Source organism: Labeo rohita, chromosome 10 (assembly GCF_022985175.1).
Source record: "Labeo rohita strain BAU-BD-2019 chromosome 10, IGBB_LRoh.1.0, whole genome shotgun sequence".
Classification (NCBI taxonomy): Eukaryota; Metazoa; Chordata; class Actinopteri; order Cypriniformes; family Cyprinidae; genus Labeo; species Labeo rohita.
Genome location: NC_066878.1, coordinates 28,977,556 through 28,999,142, shown reverse-complemented (window position 1 = coordinate 28,999,142; position 21,587 = coordinate 28,977,556). Strand labels below are relative to the sequence as shown.

At 32.6% G+C, this 21,587-nt stretch overlaps 1 protein-coding gene across 4 annotated transcripts in view; it reads left to right on the top strand.

The window, feature by feature from the left end:
• The window catches only part of LOC127171578 (cAMP-specific 3',5'-cyclic phosphodiesterase 4D), a 267,521-nt gene that overhangs the window by 37,215 nt on the left and 208,719 nt on the right, over positions 1-21,587 (top strand). The gene's annotated exons all lie outside the window — the stretch shown is intronic.

Genomic DNA, 21,587 nt, shown 5'->3' with positions numbered 1-21,587 from the left:
AATTCTATTTCAGTTCTTCTACTTAAAAATGTCACCCTAATATTAAAACTAAATGAAAACTTAACTAAAACTATATAGATCAGGGGTGCCCAAACTTTTTCCTATGAAGGGCCAAAAATCAAACTTGACTGAGGTGCCGTGGGCCAAAAGTAAATTTTGCATCATATATCAAACTGCATTACATTAAAGTTGCTATGGTTTAGATATATTTAAAAAAAGTAAACCTAAAATGAAATAAACTAAAATTTAATAAAAACGATAGACATTACAAAATAAAACTTAAATTATATAGTAAAAATAAAACTAAAAAATAAACCCTAATACTAAAACCAAAAAAAACTAAAACACTTTTTTTTTTTTTTTTTTTTTTTTTTTTTTTAAATTGTAAAACTAATTAAAATCTAAAAATAAAATTTATATGGACTATACTGACATTAAAAACCCTAAAACTAAATAAACAAAACTAAAAACTGAAACTTAATTAAAACTATATAGACATTTAAAAAATCTAACTGTATTAAACAAACAAAACAACAAATAAACAAACCCTAAAACCAAATAAACAAACAAAAAAATATGATGTTAATGATAATGATAATAACAATAACAGTAATAACAATAACAATAATAACAATAACAACAACAACAACAATAACAATAATAATAACAACAATAACAATAATAATAATAATAATTAAAAAAAACAACAAAACTACTTCAATTAAATTAAAATGAAAACAGAAAATATAAAAATACATTACATAACTTTAGATGTATTTGTTTGACTCGCATAATTCCCAATGTCAGCGCAAAAGGTCCATGCGCGCCCTTTGCTAAATTTAGCGTAGTGTTTGGGTCGGTCATGTGATTTGTGACGGAAGTGTGTGTCAACGTCGGACAGCTTTAATGTGACAGAGGGTGTGAGATCAAGAAACCCGTCACAACTCTCCACGTCAGTTTCTGCTTCGCCGGGCATCATCAACGTCAAGCAGTGCAGCTGCAAATCGTTTGTAATGCCTTTAAATGAGGGCGCACAGCACCACCAGCAATGACGAGCTTGGTCGCGCCGGTCGCCTTTAAGTGCTTTTGTAATTACGTGTCCAAATGGTATTTCAGAGTGATGCTGCACGGGCGAGAGGAGTCAAGGTAGAGCGCGACTTCCGGCAGAAATTAAAAATCATTTGTCTCACTTCTTTCTTCCTGACAGCAGTAAGGGAAACATTGTAAGTGTCTTGCTCTTCTCAGAAAAAGCCCTGTTAATCTTAGAGATCTCAACCTTATTTTCAGTTGATGCCAAAATGACTGAGATCTCAATATGAACTCAAACATTTCTCACCAAATCTTTCCATCTGATTATTTCTCTAGCTTTTTACTCTAAACATTAACTGAAAACATTATGCTTATTTTATTTCAGCTATCTGGCAAGGCCTCCTTTTTGTTTAGTTTAAGCTGAAGTAGACTGTAAAAAATATTTTTCTGTTTATTGGACTACGTTTTACAGGATTTATTTTTTTTTAATTACAAGAAATTTAGTTCCTTTTTTTTTTACTTGCTGATGATTTTATTTGTGAAATTTACGTGGAAATTTAAGAAACTGTTTCTACATCAAATTATTTTTGTAAATAAAAATATATCTTCAAAACTATATTAACAATAATTGGAAAAACAAACAAATACAAAACAAAACAAGAAAAACCTATTACTGAAACTAAATAAAAACAAAACAAAAAACTAATTGCATATATTAAAAAACTGAAGTAAAACTAAAAAATAAAACACAACTAGACATATTTTAAAGTAAAACAAACTAAATAATCTAAAACTAAAAACGAAAACATAATTAAACAATATATAGACCATAAAAAACGAAAACTGCATAAACTAAAAATAAAATGTAATTAAAAAATGTAATTAAACTATAGATATATTAAATTTAAAAATAAAGCCAACTAAAACAAAATCTATATATACATTAAAAAACAAACTAAATAAACTAAATCAAAGACATGTAAAACCTATATAGACACATTAAAAAAGTAAAACTAAATAAACTAAAAATAAAAATAAAATGTAATAAAAACTATAGATGTTTTAAAGTAAATCTAAGTCAACTAAAACCTAAAACAAAATCTATATATACATTAAACTAAAACTAAATAGTGTAATAACTATATAGATGTTTAAAAAAGTGAAACGAAATAAATAAAAAATAAAAAATAAAACGTAATGACTATAGACGTTTTTAAAATACTAAAACATAAACTATATAGATGTATTTAAAAAAACTAAAACTAAAAACTTAAAACTAAGAAATGAAACCGTAAAAAACTATGTAGACATTAAAAAATTAAAACTAAATAAACTAAAAATAAAAAAATCAAATGTAATAACTATAGACAATAAAAAAACTAAAACTAAATAAACTGAAAATAAAACATAACTATATAGACATTAAAAATCTAGAACTAAAACTAAGAAATGAAACGGTAAAAACTATGTCATTTAAAAACGTAAAACAAAATAAAATAAAACAAAGTTAAACGTAAGTAAAAACTATATATAACACATATATAACAAATAAAATGTAATAAAAGCTATGGACACATTTAAAAGTAAAACAAACTAAATAAACTAAAACTAATAAATAAAACGTCATAAAAACTACTGTATATAGACATTAAAAATATAGACACTTAAAAACTATACAGACATCTTCCTAAAAGTAAAACTAAATAAACAAAAACAACTAAAACGTAATAACTATATAGACATTAAAAAAAACTGTCAAACTAAAACTAAAAACACACTACAAACTTGTTGAAACACAACAAATGACCAAAACTTTAATGAAAACAGGGAAAAAATAAAATAAAAATGATTCGAAATATTAACAAGAACTCAAATAATGGCACTATGATAACACTGGCCTTCTATTCCTTAAAAGGGATTTCATGAGAAACACCTGAGGCAGAGTTGGTATTTAAACAAAACTTAATTGAAACTCCTGTAAGTCTCCCGAGCTTTGAAACCGCAATGAAAGCCAATAGAATAGGTTGGCAAAGAATGCTCACAAGTCATTAGAAGCCTTAATGGCTTTCCATCTGTAAGCCTTATTGTTCATTCTGTATGTTTAATGTCTGGTGTACTGAATCACCCGTGTACCACTATTTCCACTCACTCAGCCGTCTCCTCCTGTAGCTTTGTCACTGGTGTGCTGTGATTGGCTGAGTCTTGTAAAGGACACAACCTGTTTTTGTTTTTGTTTTTTTTTCCAGGCAGCGCTTGACAACATGCCCTTTTGACAAAAGCGGGTTATTCATAGGTTTGCGTTTATCCGTACTCAGGCATGTCATGTAGCATGTGTCTGTCAGATAGACGTCAGCGTCCTTTCATCCGCACGCACACACATTTCTGCTGACCTCAGAGCAGTACATTAGCCGTGATGAGGAGTCCCACATGTTTGATCGCATCCTGATAGCTCCTGATTCAATCAATCTGATCTGATTAACAGTAATAGAAGAAGATCTTACCAGTAGCGGCTTGAAATTTTCCCAGATCAAAAGAAGGCGACGCAGCATCTGCCTTTCAAACGCACTCAGCAGCCCACTTATCAAACAAATGCTCTTCCTGGATCTCTTAATAGACAATGATTATGGTGTTCTTTCGCATAAACGTACTCAAAATGGCACTTGCCAGGATTATCTTGGTTGAGTAAATCTCACAAAAAGCTTACAAGTCGCATTTTAGCACTAAAACAAAAAAGAAAGAAAAAAGAAATTGAAGCTCATGTTTAGGACCATTAATTGATAGATTTATTTATTTTAAATTTTTGTAATAAAATACTGTAGGTTGTTTTTTTTTTTTTTTTTTTTTTTTTTTTTTTTTTTAACAACTACTTTACTTATTTTGACTACATTTTTAATAGAACAATTAAACATCCAATCAATTGAGTGAGTTATTAATTGTTTAATAGTTTAACTTTTTTTAATCATCATCATCATTATTATTATTATTATTATTATTATTTTTATTTATTTATTTATTTATTTATTTATTTATTTATTTATTTATTTATTTATTTATTTATTTATTTATTTATTTTAATTTGTACCTTTTTTTTTTTTTTTGCCTATTTAGACTTTCCATGTTTTTGTTTAAACTTGTTTACTTATTTTGGCTATTATTATTATTATTATTATTATTATTATTATTATTATTATTATTATATATATATATATATTTTTTTTTTTAATCAGTACAACAATTCAACACATTTCTGTATAATATATACTATATATAATTTCTGTGTGTAAATATATATATATATTTATTTATTTATTTATTTTTTTTTTTTTTTTTTAAGAGTAGTTACTTTTATTTGTTTATACTTTTTATGCATTTGTTTAAACTTATTTACTTAATTTGACTACTTTTTTTTATTAGAACAATTAAACACACATCTGCAATTCGCATTACTATAATGTGTCTGTTTTATAATATAATAATAATATAATATAATATAATATAATATATGAAGAGTTCAGATGCAAAAGCCTCTGAGTCCATCTGATATTTCTTTAAAATTATCATTTCTTTCTAGCTACTTTGTATAGGTTTAAAAGTAGTAAAAGTATTTGATGGATGCATACAATGTGTCAGGAGCATCATTATCTCTCATTATCTCATTTTTGACCAAGATGGCTTTTAGCTGGTTTTGCATCTAAACATAAATATATAATGTAATGTAATGTAATGTAATGTAATGTATAATTTCTTGTTTTGTTTTATTTTTATCACATATAATATTACAGTAATTCTCGTGTAAACATGTCCAGGAAAAAATACAGATAATTAAGCCTATGTTTGTAGATTAATTTATTTATTTAAACTTATTTTTACTGTTTATTTTTTTTATAACAAGTAAACAAATCCTTTATATTGAATTATTGATTTGGACTATTTATTCATTTATTTAACCTTTTATTTATTTAATTTAACCTTTTGTCTATATTTATTTTTTATTAGAACAATTAAATGCCTGCATTCGAATGATTGATTTTTATTATTTGATTTGTTTTGGATTTTATTTTTTTTAGACTATTTGTTTATACCATTTTACTTATTTGTTTAGGCTTTTTATGTATTTGTTTTAACTTATTTACATATTAAACTTTATTAGAACAATTAAAAACACCCCTGCAATTCTCATTACTGTAATGTGTCTGGGTATTTTTTATTTTTTTATTTTTCTTATATATAATATTACATTTAATCTCATTTATTAATTAATTAAATTTAACATTTTTATTTTATTTTCCCTTCCCTGGATGGTTTATTTCAGACAATTTATCTGTTTATCTATTTAGGTTTATTTAGATGATTTTTTTTTTTTTTCTATTGTTTGCACACATACAGTATCTCTGCATACATTACTCTAACATGTCTGAATGTTTGTTTTTATTTTTTTCTAATAATGACTTTTTTTTTTTTTTTTTTTTTTTTTTTCTCATTTCAAATCATTTTCTTAAATGAAGGCTTTACAACCTATGATGTATAAATAATGCTTTTAAAATGCATAGTTTTTTTTCTTTATGCAAAGATTACTTTCTTACTCTGCTTGATGTATTGATGTAGAGTTGGACATGTTTCTGCCAGATTTTGTGTGGTTCACTCACTCACTTGACTTTGTTTGTCGACTGTTTGCGATTGAAACTCCAGCAGTACCTGAGGGCAGCAGAAATAACAATGACGAGACTTTCACATAGCGCTTCTGTGAGATATGGAGAGATCTTTATGCATGGCAGGCAGCATTATTCTTCCCGTGCTGTATTCGTGCGCCGTCGAATCGCGGCAGTGTGGACATGTTCGTACAGTACATCCCCTCTGGTGCTGGCAGAGATTGTCTGGCTGCTGCTGCTGCAGTGCATTAGGCTCAGGCCCTGACGGCTGTCTGGATGACGCGCGGCTAGTGTATGAGCTGCAGTAATGGCACAAGAGCGCCCACACACTGCAGAAACCACTGAGTCCAATGGCCTGTCAGAGACATAGTGGATCTGACTGTGTACCCTTCACCCATCCCTGCCATGTGCAATATCAATGAGACTCTCCCACCGCCGACCCATTTTAACAAGCTCTAGCACAGCTTCCTCACACACTGTACTGCCTGCTGTCCTGTTACATCTGGATAAAAATAAAAAAAAACAGTATTTTCATTTTAGAGGGCAACTAGACTTGTGTTTTTTTGAAGAAAGTACGAGTGGTACTTGTCACTGCAAAACTAACAGCCGGTGCTGATTCTGCAGAGGAAGGGGTATTCTTTTGGTTTCCAGTAGAGATGCAATGAGGTGTGTGTGTGTGTGTGTGTGTGTGTGTGTGTGTACTTGTTTTTGCTACATTGTGGGGACCAAATGTCCCCACAAGGATAGTAAAACCTGAAATTTTTGACTTTGTGGGGACTGGCTTGAGGTCCCCATGGGTACAAAAGCTTATAAATCACACAGAATGAGTTTTTTTGAGAAAGTAAAAATGCAGAAGGTTTTCTGTAAGCGTTAGGTTTAGGGGTAGGGTTAGGGTAAGGGGATAGAAAATACAGTGTGGAGAGTATAAAAACCATTGCACCTATGGAGGGTCTCCACTAGGATAATAAACCAGACGTGTTGTTGTTGTTGTTGTTGTTGTTGTTGTTGTTGTTGTTGTTGTTGTTGTTTTTTTTTTTTTTTTTTTTTTTTTTTTTTTTTTTTTTTTTTTTAAATGCTGATAATGATAACTGATAATTTGCTGTATTTGAAATCTGACAACTGATAATTTTTGTAGAGACTCTTACAGCTTTAACACACTGGCTAAATTTTCTTATCAGTCTGATAACAATAACAAAAAAGTGAACATATATTAGGCAATACTGATTTGGTGGCCGATATATTGTGCATGTGGTTTTCTGAGTTGTTGCTAAGTGGTTGCTAGGGTGTTTAAGTGATTGGCACAGCAAAACTTGCGCCTTCCTCGACAAATGATAATAAGAATTCGATAAATGTTCGATATAATATTTATGCAGCAAAGGCGCGCCACTAGGGGTGTGCGATTTTATATATCCTCTTTGTTTGCCAAAAATAGTTTAACTCTCATTTGATTAAAAGATAAATGAAATTGTTTTATGCCTTCATTTGCACTGTACTCTAAATGAAAACTAACTGAAATTTCTATTGCCTCACAGGCACAAAATTATGACACAATTTATAAATTTCAATAGACTATTGAACCAAGTGTGCCTATAATAGGCTATTATTGTCATAGTTTCATGAAAATAGTGGTCTTAACAACTTCATCAATGAAGTTGACAAAAACAATTAAATTAATTACACTTATGCACTTTTTTTTGTTTGGTTTTTTTTTTAATTAATCCATTGTGCATTAGATGAATTGAATAGTCAACTCTACTATTTTAGGTTATGTTTTAGTCATCAGAAAAGAATTGAGGAATTACGAGAGGTAACGGTATTACACATACGTTTGTAACATGTAAATTATTGAAGTCAAATACTTGCATTTCCCTAAGCTGTTTAGCTGTAGTACAGTGTTCATAGGCTTAATCATGAAGTATACAGTCAGCAGGGATGCAGTGGCCCCACTTGTAACTCTCTCTTTATATTACCCTTATAGATAAATGCACAGAGGTGGACAAGAGAAAGAAGTGCAGTGTGGGAGTTAACACCAGGGAATGCAGTTTTCATCAGAGCCCTTGTTATTCTTAATTTTGACATTGATTTTCATTTTTACACTAGGCACACATCGGTTCATAATATTGGTTATCGGTCTACTTGATCTGTAATAATCTGTATTGGCATCGCCCCTGAAAAACACATATCGGTTGACCCCTAGTTTAAAGTGGGTTCTGGCATGTTGCTAAGTTGTTCTGTTGGTTTCCTAGGCATTTTGAATGGTTGCTGTGGTGCTTTTTGGGTGGTTTCTAAGGTGTTCTGAGTAGTTGTGTTTTGTTAGTTTTCTGTGCATTCTGTGGTTATGTAGTTGCAAGGGTGTTATAAATGTTCAAGAAGTTCTGGGTGGTTTCTAGGGTCTTTAAAACAGTTGTGGTGTTTTGGGTAGTTGCTAGGGTGTTCTGTTGGTTTCCTGAGCATTTTAAGCAGTTGTTAAGTGGTTGCTAGTGTTGTAAGTGGTCTCTATGATGTTTTGGATGGTTTCTAGGGTGTTGCTAGGGTGTTCTGTTGGTTTCCTGGGCATTCGAATTGGTTGTAAGGTGGTTGCTAGATTGTTGTAAGTGGTCACTATGATGTTCTGGGTGGTTGCTAGGGTGTTTAAAGCAGTTGCTAAGGCATGGTTTCTAAGGTGTTCTGAGTAGTTTCTTAATCGTCGCTAGGGTGTTCTGTTTCCTGGGCTTTCTGTTTTTATGTAGTTCCTAAGGTGTTGTAAATGTTTACTATGATGTTCTGGGTGGTTGTTAGGTGGTTGCTACAGTATTCTGGGTGGTTACTAGGATGTTCTGTAAGTTAGGGTGTTAATGTGATGTTCTGGGTGGTTTCTGAAGTGTTCTGTGTGGTTGCTAAGTGGTTGCTAGGGTGTTCCTTTAGTTTTCCAGACATTGAGTGGTTGCTACAGTATTCTGGGTGGTTGGTAGGGTGTTCTGTTAGTTAGAACACCCTAGCAACTACACAGAACACCTCAGAAACCACCCAGAATATCACATTAACACCCTAACTAACAGAACACCCTAGTAACCACCTAGCAACCACTCAGAATGCCTGGAAAACTGTTAGTTGCTAAGTGGTTGCTAGGGTGTTCTGTTAGTTAGGGTGTTAATGTATATTCTGGGTGGTTTCTGAGGTGTTCTGTGTAGTTGCTAAGTAGTTGCTAGATTGTTGTAAGTGGTCACTATGATGTTCTGGGTGGTTGCTAGGGTGTTTAAAGCAGTTGCTAAGGCATGGTTTCTAAGGTGTTCTGAGTAGTTTCCTAATCGTCGCTAGGGTGTTCTGTTTCCTGGGTGTTCTGTGTTTATGTAGTTCCTAAGGTGTTGTAAATGTTTGCTATGATGTTCTGGGTGGTTTCTGGGGTGTTCTGTATAGTTGCTAGGCTGTTCCTTTAGTTTTCCAGACATTCTGAGTGGTTGCTACAGTATTCTGGGTGGTTCTGTTAGTTAGAACACCCTAGCAACCACTTAGCAACTACACAGAACACCTCAGAAACCACCCAGAATATCACATTACTAACAGAACACCCCAGGAACCACCTAGCAACCACTCAGAATGCCTGGAAAACTGTTAGTTGCTAAGTGGTTGCTAGGGTGTTCTGTTAGTTTCCTGGGCTTTCTGTGTTTATGTAGTTCCTAAGGTGTTGTAAATGTTTGCCATGATGTTCTGGGTGGTTGTTAGGTGGTTGCTACAGTATTCTGGGTGGTTACTAGGGTGTTCTGTTAGTTAGGGTGTTAATGTGATGTTCTGGGTGGTTTCTGAGGTGTTCAGTGTAGTTGCTAAGTGGTTGCTAGGGTGTTCCTTTAGTTTTCCAGACATTCTGAGTGGTTGCTACAGTTTTCTGGGTGGTTGCTAGGGTGTTCTGTTGGTTAGAACACCCTAGCAACCACTTAGCAACTACACAGAACACCTCAGAAACCACCCAGAATATCACATTAACACCCTAACTAACAAAACACCCCAGTAACCACTAGCAACCACTCAGAATGCCTGGAAAACTGTTGCTAGGGTGTTCTGTTAGTTAGGGTGTTAATGTGATATTCTGGGTGGTTTCTGAGGTGTTCTGTGTAGTTGCTAAGAAGTTGCTAGGGTGTTCCTTTATTTTTACAGGCATTCTGAGTGGTTGCTACAGTGTTCTGGGTGGCTGCTACTAGGGTGGTTAAGTGGTTGCTAGGTGGTTGTTCCAGTATATAAGTGGCTTCTTATTGTTTTACATTAAAATAACCCACTACCAACTCTGTAGATATGACACAGGTCTCTCCTTCAAAATAAATCTGACTTTTTCCCCCTACACATTTTATTGTCCAAAAGGCAAAACTGTAAGTTCTTTTTGTAAAGCCCCAGGTATGAGCAACAGTAGTAGTGAAGCTTCCCTGAGCGAGCACCTCTCATTATTATATAGACTTGAGGTGTCCTCAAGAAAACGCGGTCTAATTATCACGAGGGCTTTTTGTTTGATTGCACCATTAAATCCAGGCAGCGTGCAATTTTTCCATTGTTTCTCTGAATAGAGTTGCTTATTCCAGGATGACCGAAGTGCCGCAGAGCAGCAGAAAAAACAAACAATAGTGTAAACAGTAAGCGTCCCCAAGGAGAAACTCTCCTCTCTACACAGAATTTCAAAAGAAGACGAGCTTGACCTACTTAAGAACACTCATAAATTCAACTTAGCTCAGACCGGCAGCAAGAATGACCCGGCTCAGAGCGACAATAAACAGCGGCGTGCAGCAGGTGCATGACTGCTTTCATTTGGTTTTCTTCAATTATGTCCTACACCCTATTCATACACTTGTATGTGGTTTGCAATTTTAAACCAATTACGCAAATGGTCCGGTGCTGGAGGACGAGGACTATTGAGCTGTGGCCACACATTTAGCACGGATAATCCCTCTTCATTGTGCCGTTACTAACGAACCCTTGAGAGGTGAGTCTTAATAGGTGGTTAATATGTGCGGGACACGCGCAGCCACGCGTGCTTGCGAGCAGAGCATGTTGGGGCAGTCCAAAATAAGCAATTGTGCTGATTTATTCTTCACCACAGCTGGATCTATAAACAGCAGATGAGTATCTAATTGGCTGTTAAATCAATAAGAAGCCATGATGTCAGCGTACTTTACGGCATAATAACCGGGGCATGTTATCAGATTTGTCCGTACCGTTGTGTTCAGGCTTCCCTCTTAATTGGTTTGTTTATTAGCAACAATAATAATGATGATGCTAATGATGGAACACCAGCGTTGGCAGACCAACTCACACTGGATATGAAGTGAAGAATAGCCAAAAAGATTTTCCAAGATAATGGACTGTTTAATGTCACAACTTGTTCATTCTAATTTCATTCAATTTCATACAAGTTCATTCAATTTTATTCTTTTGTTTTATATTTTAATATTTTTTATTTTTTCTCATTCAGTTTTATAAATGAGTAAAACTAATGAGTGTTGTCTTCCTGCTAACAATTCAGTTGAATTTTTTTTTTTAACCAAATTTTGTTTTCCATAATTTTCTAGATTCCATTTTCATTAAATATTTCAAAAGCATCTCTAATTAATTTGTTTTATATAAAAAGATGATGGGTTGCTGTACTGAGTGTACTGACCTACTTTTAATTTATTAATCCAAATTTTGCCAAATTCCGTGACATTCCACGTTATATAGTAAATTCCTTTTTTTTTTCTTTTTTTTTTTTTCTGGATTCTGCAGTTTCGCCTGCTTTTTCTGCTTTGCGGAAATCATAGAGTCTTACATTTTGGGTAATTTTGCTACAAAAGCTTACATAGCACAGGGAGGCTTTATTTGAAACTAATAATAAACAAATTGCAAATAAAAGCACAAATAAATACAATAGAATAAACAGACAATTGACAATTTCAACAGTTTTTCAGGTGGGTCTAATAGTAGTATTGGGATAAGAAATACTACACAAATTAAATAATCAAATAATACTGGATAGTCTACAGTGTTGTTTTTTTTTTTTTTTTTTTTTCTCCATGATCCAGTCAATCCCTGATGGCCAAGCTTCGGCCTACTTTTTCCGATTAAATATCTTGTTTAACAGGAATTGTGTCGTTCTCAACTATTTCACTTTCATGATGTAACTTCATGTTGACTTGTGAAGCCATCCTGAGCTTAACAAAGTGCTGAAAAGTTTTCTAAATTCCTAGTGGAATCAGGAAGTAAAAGTTTGTTAAACCTTTTGGGAAAGTTGATTTTTAAAGACTGAGACTGACACAGGGCTCTGTCTATTGCAAGCGCCTTAAATGTACTTTTTGCTCTTTTCAGATAGGCAGAAAGGCGAGCAAAACAAATGAGTGTAGTCTTCCTGCTAGCAATTGTACATGGTGTAACCTTCAGCGCCGACATGATAAATCCTAGATGCTGTAAAGAAATAAACCCGACACCTGCAAATAAGCATCACTGCTTTTCTCGACAGAGTCATGCAGAAGTTAGTTGTGTATAATCTGACTGCAGCTACATGTTGTTCATCTGTCACGCTTATTCAAATAATTAACCACTTAATTGAATTAATAGGTGCTGTCTATGCAGTAACAATCAGAAAGTTTCACGCTCGGATCAGACTCGCATTTCAATCGATGTTTATGATCTTTGATCAAGGTGAAATCTGGTTCCACACCAGCAGGGAAATACCTTCTGCTTTTAATAAAGGACTCTGCATGTCATGTTGCTGGTTAGATGCATATTATTTTCTCATTTATTTCTGTGCTGCTTGATTTAATAATCCAATAAGCCTCTGCTGCACGTTATGCATAACAACACCTCTTAAGCATGCGTTCTCGAGTGCATTATTGCTTCTATCAAATGACAACAGCTATATGCTGCTTCTGGCATGTAATATAGTTTATTAACTTAACTGTAGATTTGTTGATGCATTGTTTGATCAGAACAGGTTTGGACAAATTGAGCTTTACATCACTTGTACGCCAACAAATCCTCTGCAGTGAATGGGTGCTGTCAGAATGAGAGTCCAAACAGCTGATTAAAAAAAAAAAAACATCACAATCCACAAGTAATCCATATCACTACAGTCCATCAGTTAACATCTTGTGAAGTGTTTTTCTAAGAAACAAATTTATTAAGACATTTTTAACTTCAAATGTTGCTTCTGGCTTAATTTTGTTGAGCACACAACTATTCATGCAAAATTCAGTAAACTCAAGCAGTTTAAGCAATTTCAAGTAATTAAAAAAAAAAAAAAAACTTTTTTTTATTTATTTCAGCTAATGTGAGAAAAAGATAATGTGAGCTAAGCAATAGTAGTACTGGCGATTGGTCTGTTGGTTGCCCACGCCAGCGGGGATGGAGCGGCTGTGGGACTTTGAGGGGTATGAGGTTATCTGCAATGGTCATCTATCATCTGTCACTGTCATTTAATTTGTTTACATCTTTATATTGATTATGAAAATAGATCTGCATTAGTGATTGTACATGGCGCAATGTTTTGAAGTCACTCAACCAAGAAGTGACTAAGCCTTAACAGAATATACTTAAATGCTCATTATATTGATGATCATATCTGTTGCTCTTTCTGCTGTCTAATACTATATTATGTTAGAATGTTGTTATTATCATAAATCATATCAATGTATATAGGGCTGTGACGGTGGCAGATTTTTTTTTTTTCCATCGCGGTGGTAATGGACCAACTACCGTCAGTGGCGCGGTGTTGATATATAATTTTGAAACATAACAAACGTGCGTGTTTATTTCAGCCTACAAAACACTGAAGTAAATATCAAAGAAATTATACATTTAAATGAGAAAGTAGCTAAAATAAGAACGGTAAATATTAAACAAACAATTGTTGCATAAATTCGTGACAACCTAGCCCAACCCTTGTCCGACGGCTCATCAAAATTACCGACCCGAGTCTTTTTTGTTTTCCCTCACTCTTTCCCATTACACTGTTGCATCCATTAAAATAGCTCAGTTTTGAATTTTATAGGAATGTGGTTATATTTATTTTCGTTTCTTTATAAAGTTAATTTAGAAATGTGTTTGGAACATTTTTGTTTGTTAAATTAAGATTTTTGCCCTAACGAAATTAAGATTGTAACGTAACGACCGAGCGGCCAGAGGCAGCCAGCGAGTTGATCACAGCCTATGTTTGATCAATTTTGCCTTCTCAAATCATCACGACTTGCCTAAAATAAAATCTTCAAGCATATCACAATGTTATTTTAAACGTTTAACTTAGATAAATGCACGCTATTATGCGTATACAATCGTTTGTTGGAGAAGGGGGAAGCTAAATGCGCTTTGCAGGACATGGAGGCGCCAGCGCAATCACTTGCAAAAAAAAATTAAATACGCCGTAATCTTTGCTCATAAAGGTAAGCGTAATATATCATCCGGAACTGTAAAGAGTGTAATATTATTTGCGTGCACTCACAATATTAACAAAATGTTGTGCTTTTGTAAAAATAGAGAAAACACACAAAATGCGCTTTCTGATGTCTCGGCGTTGAACAGGAGCGCTGCACAAAAATGAAACGAAACTCAGCGAATACTTGCCTTACAGATAAATATATCGATAGAAAGCTTTAAATTATTACTATACTACTTTAAAACTAGAAAATTCAAATCGAAAACAAAAACTCTTTCATTATAAATTCTCTCTAAAGGCGCGTCCAATGAGCAGATGGCGAATCGAGATCGTCATCTTAGCGACACTTGCTCAGAAAATACTAGTTTATTATTAATTCATTATTTCCCTCACACATTCATAGTAATTACTTTTCCCGGAGTTTTGCAAGCTTTAGCCTATTGTGTGCGTATGAACGTGGATCTCTTCCAGCAGCTGCAAAGGCACTTGCACTCGCTGCTGTTGCCAGCGGGGACACTAAACACGGCCACGGCACAATAATTCTTGTAGAAACACCGTATTTTATGCTTGTTATAGATTGTGTGACATCATGTGCAGTACCGCCGGTGGCAACCGACCACCGCGGTGGCGCGGTTGTCATTGCGACGGTCACAGCCCTAAATGTATATTTAATACCTAGTACAGTTATATCTATAATCTATTATTTCTATTTTTTATTTTTTCCCTCACCAAATAACACACAGAAATTGAATTAATAATAATTGCTATTACAACTAATGACTGTGGATTTAACTTATCTCTGTACCTGTTTAAACTACCACATTCATACATTTACAGCTTGGTCTGTGTTGTTGTTTTGTTTTTGTTTTGTTTTGTTGTCAATGTACTTTGCTTGATAGGGACTTCAGAAAGTAGATCACGAATCATTTGATTCAGATCGGGACTTTGGAATGCGTATCGTGAATCATTTGATTCAGATCAGAACGGTTCATGAATCATTTCAGGAATCATTTGATTCAGATCAGAACGGTTCATAAATTATTTCGCGAATTAAATGATTCAGATCAGGATTTCGGAGCGATTTCGAAAATCTTTTGCTTTAGATGAAAATTTCACAGCGTGGATCGTGAATCATTTGATTCAGATTGGGACTTAGGTGTGGGTTCGCAAAGCAGTAAAAAACATCAAGCCATTCAGGCAGTACAGTTATATAAAAAAAAAAAGGAATACTTTGGAATACTTTAGGAGTAATACTTGTAATGCATGTTTCACTTTATTTTTATTTTATTTTTTTTTTTTTAATATTTTTATTTATATATTTCTCTTCTCTTTTTTTTTAGATTTTGAAATGGAAGACATGTTTCGATAAGTGAGATCTCTGATTTAAGTCCTTTTAGAATAAAAGTAGTGCTTAAAATCCTTAAGTGCTGGAATTTCATTTTACACTATCTGTACAAAACCTGTTGGATAGCCTGAGGGTGAGAGTTTGGCCTGAGGGTTGGAGTTTTCATTTTTGGGTGAGCCGTTCTTTCAATATTGAATAACAAGTGCACATGATTGTTTTGACTGTTTAGACAATTTTTTTTTTTTTTTTTTAAATCATCACTAATTGAAGTTCTTGTGCACGTCTCTTTTCGCTGTCATTTTTACCCGCTTCAGTCAGTCAAGAGTGAACTTCTTTTCAAAATTCAGCAGCCGTGTGACCTGAAATGACATTTTCGTCTTGCAAGTCATTCCTCACCTTCAATTGTTGCTCTCGGTGACAAGCGAAACCTTAAATCTTTTGTACATCACGCTGGCTAGAGCAGCTGAATTGAATAGACGCTACATTTATCCCACGTACAGCAGGCACACACCTCATAAAGCCCTCAGCAACACATACACAACCCCAACGCCCTCAGCCATATGCTTGTACATCGCTCTTCCTCCTCTCATTCCATCTTTCCTCCTCTCCCGTATGCTCTTTTGCTTTAAGCAGGCTGTTTATCTGAAGTTCTCTCCTGAAACACTGCAGCAATTTCCCCTTGATTATTGTTTGATTGCTTATTCTTACAGAAAGCATTTTGCTCCTTAGCCTGAGGTGACCCTGAATTAATCATTTGTGTAAGTGCGGTGATTGTTGTTGCCCTGTTCATATCATTGCCCTCAATGTTTGGAATGAATATTAATTTTCTAGCTCTGTGCTCTAATCTTGTCTCGTCTTAATATGTGTCCCTGTTTTTGTTTCTCCTTTTTAAGACATTTAATAATTTTATCAGAAAACATTTGAGACATGGTTGATATTTAAACTATCATTAAACTGTCTACTATGACGCTAGGGTGTTGTGGATGGTTGCTACTAGGTAATGGTAGGGTTGCTTGGGTGTTCATAATAACCCTTTTTATGTTTTTAGCCCATTTTGTCATGAATATGTAATAGCACATCTCTCTGCTACACAGTTTGAGGAATAATTCACGTTTGGAGCAGTTTATTGTGGTGTTATTAATATTATATTATATTATTTATTCATATTTTGAATTGGCTTTTATTTTTAATTTTCTGTAAAACTAATATTGTTAGTTTTCCGTTTTCATTATTTCAGATTTATTTATTTAGCTTTAGTAATTTTAGTACTTAAACTTAAGTTTAATTTAAGTGTAATTAACATTTTTTTTTCCTGAATTATTATTATTTTTTTTTTTTTTTTTTTTTTTTTTTTTTTTTTTTTTTTTTTTTAGTAATTTTAGTACCTAAACTTAAGTTTAATTAACTTTTTTGCTTACTTTTAATTAACTATTTTAGTTTTAGTTTGTTAATTTTTTTTCTTAAGATGCATGAGTCTTCTTTTTATTAGTTTTTTTAATTTATTTATTTATATTATTTTATTTATATTTAGCTGTTATTTTATTTTAGTTTTTGTAGTTTTAGTACATAAACGTGTTAATTTTTTGTCTTTTTTATTGTTTAACATTTAATTAATTTTTTAGTTTTAGTATTTTAGTACTTAAGTTCTTCCTTTAAGTTCTCTTTTTAGTTAATTTTGTAATTTTATTTTTGTTTTGGCAATGCAATTTTAGTACTTAAACTTAAGTGTAATTTGTATTATTTTTTTTATTATATATATATATATATATATATATATATATATATATATATATATATATATATATATATATATATATATATATATATATATATATATATATATATATATATATATATATATATATATATATATATATATATACATATATATATACATATATACATACATATATATATACATATATACATACATATATAAATGCATACATACATGCATGCATACATGCATGCATTTGTGTTTAGCTGTATTTTTTTTTTTTTAAAGGTTTAGTCATTTTAGTACTTTTTAGTACTAGTTTTTTTTTTTTTTTAAACCTGTAATTTCTTTATTTAATTTTAGTACTTTAGCTTAAGTTAATTTTTTTTTTTGGTCTTATGTTTATTTTTTAATAGTTATGTACTAAAAAATAGTTAATTTTAGAACTTAATCGCAAGTTGTTTTTTTTTTTTTTTTTTTTTTTTTTTTTAGTGTTTTAATTTTTAAATATTAATATTTAGCTGTCATGTTTTATTTTAGTTTCAGTAATTTAATACTTAAACAAAAATTATTTTTTTTTCCTTAGTATTAGTTTTTTTTTTATTTTAATATTTATATTTAGCTGTAATTTATTTTTTAGTTTTAGTAATTTTAGTACTTAGGTTAACTTGTGTTTTTATTATTTTTATTTTTTTTTACCTGTAAAAAGATTTTATTTAGCTGTAATTTTATTTTTATTTTATTTTGGTAATTTTAGTACTTAATTTTATTATTATTTGTTTTTAATTTTCAATATTTGTATCTGGCTGTATTTTATTTATTTATTTTTTTTAATTTACATTTTATTTTTAGCAATTTTGTTTCTTTTTTTCTCAAGTTTGAAGTTTGTGAATATTTAACTCTCGAATAAAAACGGCAGCCGCGAAATCCCCTGAGCGATGAAAGGGCAACCTTTGAGCAATAGACTTTCACTGCAGAATCATGAGTCACGACCTTGGAAGGGCGGCAGGGGTGACAATGCATTCTGCTGTTGTGGATTCACAACGTCATGCTCCACTGAAATGTGTAAAAGATTCACTTGGGCCTGAGAGCTTCAGCTAATCTTTCTCACAGTTCACACATACATCCCATTGACCACTGCAACTTTACACTTGTGCAGCATTTTTCACTTCATTTCACCTTTAGAATTAAATAGTCTGTTATATCGATTTTGATTGGTTAGCATCTGTATAGTGTACTGCTATTGGTCACATTGTCACTCATTATGGGTCAAGTTGTTTGCTGGTTGCATATTAATGTGGTTGTCAAATAATGACCCATTTTGCTTTTTTCATTTTTTTTTTTTTTTCCTACACAGCATATTAAATTTCAAAAGAGCTAAAAAAAAAAAAAAACTTGTTTTCCAAGATATGACCCTTTTAAAATGCTGCTTCTCTCAAGGGTTATAGCAGATGCTGAGGTTTGAAAAGTACTCATGAATTTTACATTAATATGGAGTTTTATTCATTGCACTAATCCATTAGGCCCCAAAGAATCTTACAGCAATATTACAGTATTGGTGATTGTTTAAGCTATCATATGACAGAGTAATATTGACAGGGGAAGTGTTTGTTGCTTTATCAGAATAGCCTGCGATTGCTCGCCTCTGTTACACCGGCTTATTTTATGCAATTAAAATGTTAATGCGAGCTTTGCGGAATGGCTGTAGGGTGGTACGGTATCTCTTATTCCAGCTGACAGTTACTCCGAGTCTGTTGGGCTTCTTTAGTTTGTTGCCTCACATGTCTAAAAATATAACCCAACTGTGAGGGCTTAGACAAAGTTATTGCTTCAAACGCAGAACCAACAACCTGCTGACGGCACTTGTTGTAGTCATCCCTCTGAGGGTTTGACTGGGATTACAGCCGTGCATCCTGGGACATATGGTGTTATGTATCGAGAGCGACGCTTGTGACTGTAATTCACTTTGGAGTTTTGGAGCCAATCCTGAGCTAATGGAAAAAGAATCAAGTGTGCTTTCTGTCTGACATGGAGGTCTTCAGGTTGTTCGCTGGAAGTGTGTAAGAAAAAGTATCGCAGGCTCGTTTGGGAGTAGCAATTATTCCGTTTTGGAAATGGGTGCTAGAGATTTAATGGATCTTAAATGGCCGGAAAGAGCCATTAGATGATATTTGTAGTGAATGATGGAGGAAATGGGTGCTGAACAAACCCCTGGCGCTATTTAACTTCAGGGTGTAGCTCATCCTACGGCATTTGTGCTCTAGGCATGAATGATTCCTCAAATCATTAGGGTTGTAAATCGGATGTTTCGGGACGATGCGAACTGACGTTTATTTTCAGCGATACGATGTTTGCCGATACCTCAAAAACATGCTGTGACATGATTACAATTTTTGATTAGATTCAGGGGGTTGTGATTGATGATACTGATGATGCTGTATTATGTGCTGATTTCATACAAGCAGTCACTTTTTTTTTTTTTAATTAACTTGCAAATGCAACCAAAATAGAACATGAACATTTAATTAAATTCTCTGAAAATTCCAAATCCTCTTTTCCAGTTAGGACTCGCACAACAATAAATACACTTTAGTTTCATAAACTATCCATGAAATGGAAATAGACAATACTTAATTTCTGTTAAATATGGCTGTTTATTATAAACAAATTAAATCCTGTCTTTTTTTTATATGAGAAGCCATTTAGCCATTTATACATCACAATAGATAAGACACTCATAACGTCCTTTTCACACATAAAGTCATCAGAATATCAAAATAGAAATCTTCAGTCATCTAATGACCATGCATTATTTAGAGATCTATGAAATCAGTTTTCTAGTCTCTTTTAATGGTTAAAAAATGAATCAAAAAGCATGTGTAATTAATTACAGAAATAACATTTAGACTGTTTCTGATTAAATGAAGCAGTAATTGGTGTCATAAAATCATGAGTTTTTGATTTAAAGGTAAGATGCTATAACTTGCATAAAAAACACAAACATGACACTTGTAAATTTAAATAAATGTGTGTGTGTATATATACTGATTTATTCATTAATGTGTAATGTTACTTTTTTTTTTTTTTTTTTTTTTTTTTTTTTTTTTTTCAAAATTTTTTTTCTAAAAGATTTTCTGAATTTTTACAACTTTTATACTGTAGACCATCCACAGATGTTAAATCTTTAAATAAAATGTTAGGTTACCACAGCATTTATCTGGAAAAAATAATTATATATTTATATATAGTTTATTTATAGTTACTTTCAAAGCTTCAGTGTACTGTCATTATGAAAGAACTTCATTATTGTATATTTAATTCCAACAAATAGTTCATGTTAAACTACTTGAATTTAAAAATAATTTGCTTAGAATTTTCACACAGGAGAGACTTGATGTTTCCAAAAGGAAATATATTGGTATCTATGGAGTCAAAGTAGGGCCATATATATCTGCAAAATAAAACAATGTTTTGCAAACAAAAAATGTTTTGCAAATAAAAATAGTATTGAGGAAAAAAAAAATTGCTTTTTTGCAAGTAAAAAAAATAATTGCAAAAGAAAAGTTAACCCCTGAGAGAAAAAATAAAGTTTAGCAAAGTAAAACTTCAGCATTGACTTTGCAACACATATTTCCCTTTGCACCGCTCCTTTAAATCCGCGTTTCAGTCATCCGTGCCTCTGCGGCGCAAGCTTTCCTTTGCGCTTCATTTTTCTATGCGCCTCGCTTTGTGTCACTGATTTGACGTGGGGGAGGGGTCAAGAGGTTGGGGTGTGTACAAGGGATGAAGGCGTGTCCCTCTCGTTACGTCATCAGCGCGAGCCCCGGATCTCAGATGTGTATTATTGATCGCTTTCTTCTTCTTCTTCTTCTTCTTCTTCTTCTTCTTCTTATTATTATTATTATTATTATTATTATTATTATTATTATTATTATTATTATTATTATTATTATTATTATTATTATTATTATTATTATTATTATTAGACTCCTATATTATTAATAACAGATACTTCAGACCGGCCCAAATAAGGCTGTCACGATTAACAGACATTACATTGTACATGATTTATGAACAGCTTGTGGGTGAAATAGGTAAAATACTGTTGCACCCGAAAGCTAGAGGTCGCTCTCGTGCGAAAACTCAAAATAAGCGCAGTAGAGGAAGACAATAACACGCATAACGTTATAGGAAATGCATATGGACGTCATTTTATCAATATTCCCAAAACCTCCCCAGGTATTTTCATGATAATAAAGTATATTAATAATAATTTCGCACGAGAGCGACCTCTAGCGACCTCATCACATGATTTACACACATTATATTGTACATGATTTACATGTACAATATAATGTCTGTTAATCGTGACAGCCTTATTTGGGCCGGTCTGAAGTATCTGTTATTAATAATATAGGAGTCTAATAATAATAAGAAGAAGAAAGCGATCAATAATACACACCTGAGATCCGGGGCTCGCGC